The sequence below is a fragment of the Echinops telfairi genome, unplaced genomic scaffold (genome assembly GCF_000313985.2).
Source record: "Echinops telfairi isolate 266 unplaced genomic scaffold, ASM31398v2 ScPeMD7_31;HRSCAF=116, whole genome shotgun sequence".
Taxonomy (NCBI): Eukaryota; Metazoa; Chordata; class Mammalia; order Afrosoricida; family Tenrecidae; genus Echinops; species Echinops telfairi.
The window spans coordinates 38,323,418-38,325,647 of NW_022103928.1; positions in this window are offsets into that span (position 1 = coordinate 38,323,418).

A 2,230-nucleotide genomic window follows, 5' to 3' on the forward strand; every position below is an offset into this window, starting at 1 on the left:
TTTTTTTTTTTTTTAAATTAAACCACTCAGCACACTGTTTAGGTTTGAGGGATAAGGAATCTAGAGGGATTTGTTGTTTTTAAAGAAACACTATGTATATTTACACAGCACATCTCAAGAAATGAAATCTATCACATCCTATTAAACACCCTCCACACGTATGTTTCTTCTCCTTCCGCCATCCCGCCTCTCTCGGTGTACAGCAATCCCCAACCCCACCCCGCCTTTGGTGCATAAACTGCGTTTCTTTTACTTTGTCTTTCCTTATAACAGGGGTGTTGTTAAACACTTACCTTTGTAAGACTGACTGAGCGTGTTAAGCATAATGTTCTCTAGCTTTGTCCACGCCTACCAGTCTTGAAGGCAGTAGTCATTGTTTGCATGGATGCAGACTAGTCCCCAGTATGAATGCGCCAGAGTTGCTTTTCTGTTCCTCAAAAATTAGGGATTTGGGGGGTGTTTCCATGATTTTGCCAGTATGGAAATTGCTGTGATAAACATAGGTGTGCATCTGTCTGTCCATGCTGTAGTCTTGCTTTCTTTAGGGTATGTACCCAATAGAGAGATTGCTGGATCATAAGATCCTTGCATTCTAATTCCACTTTCTGTTGTTTGAAGCTCACAGAATGTGGTACCCTGCTTCAGTTTCTAGCCGTCCTAGGGACTGATGGGCCCCATCCCAAGAGCTACTCTTTGGGGCTTACAGTTTGCACGTCTGACAAGCTCTGAGGAATCCCGGTGGGGTAACAGGTTACAGGTTGGTCAGCAGTCCAAAGCCTTCTTCCTCACAAGAGTGATGAGACTTTCTGCTCCTGTCAATGTTTACAGCTTTGGGAATCCACAGGGGCGGTTCTACTGTCTACTCTGTCACTGTGAGTCAGCATCAACTTGATGGCCGAGAGTTTGGTTTGGGTTTTTTGTTTTTTCCCCACAAGCTCCCAGTTGATGCTGAGGCTGGGGCTGAGGCTGCTATTTCAGGGACCACACTGTAAGATCCACTGCTTCGAGACAGCTACATATGGTTCTACAGACTGCCTGCACTGACTGGTAAGAGACTTGTACCTTCAGTTAAACCTTTCTTGAGATGCTAAGAAGAGTTCCTGCAACTTCTAATTTCTTATGACAAATATCTGTTGTCAGCTAGCATAAGCTATGATACAAGACAAAAATATGAACTTTTAGGGAATTTAGAACCAGGACCAGGCCTTAGCTACTAGCCCCCTCTCTATATGGGCTCTTCTGAATCCATAAACAGGAAAAAAACAGCATTGCCTTATTCCAGCCCCTACCCAACCTATTGCCCTATTTGCTTTTTTTTTTTTTTATCATTTCATTGGGGCCTCATACAGCTCTGATCACAATCCATACATACATCCATTGTGTCAAGTACATTTGTACATATGTTGCCATCAGTATCCCTATTTGCTATTGAATCTTCCCCTTAATACAAACATGAGATAAATTCGTAAGTAAAGCCTCATCTCCAATTCTTTTCTAAGTGCTTCTCTCTTGCTTCTAAAGACCAAAATCAGGGCTCTCAGAGTTGACTGGGCACCAACTGAAAGGTTTCAACAAGTCGATGAAACACTGGGAGGTCATATCTGGCAGCTTCAGTTTCAACGGGCTGATTTGTCGTCCGTGGTAAATATGTCCTTTGGTCGGAATTCTGCGTTGTTGTCAAAGTTTCTATCTGAGCATCAAAATAAACAACTTATCCATCTAGAGTCTCATCAGAGAGATTCACTTCCACCTGAGCAGCATCAACTTTCAGGAAGAAAGTATACAGCTTCTCAATTTGATCTGCATCCTGATTTTTCAAAAGATGCACTCAAAGCCCAGCTTTTCTGCCATCTGCTGAGCCTCACTGTCCTTTATCCCTTCACAAATGTCCATTTCCTCCTGAAAAATAAGTTCTGGAGAAGAAGATTCCACTTCTTCAATGTCAGAGCCCCCCTGGGGACTGCCCACCTGAACTGGGCTCTTGTAGGACCGACCCATGAGAATCACCAGGTAGGTTTGATTGGGAGATGTTCAGAGCTTCAGCCACCATGCCTTGTTAATGCTCACCCCATTCTGTGTGCTTTGCTTTGTTGCTGGATTGAACCCAGTCATCTGCTTCGCCAGTTGCCCCACCATGTTAGGGGCTTTTGGGAGATGAAAGCCTCCTTTCAACCCGCTGTGGAAGACACCTTTTCCTCTTCCTCCAGCTCGAAGAGTGTGCAATCTGCGG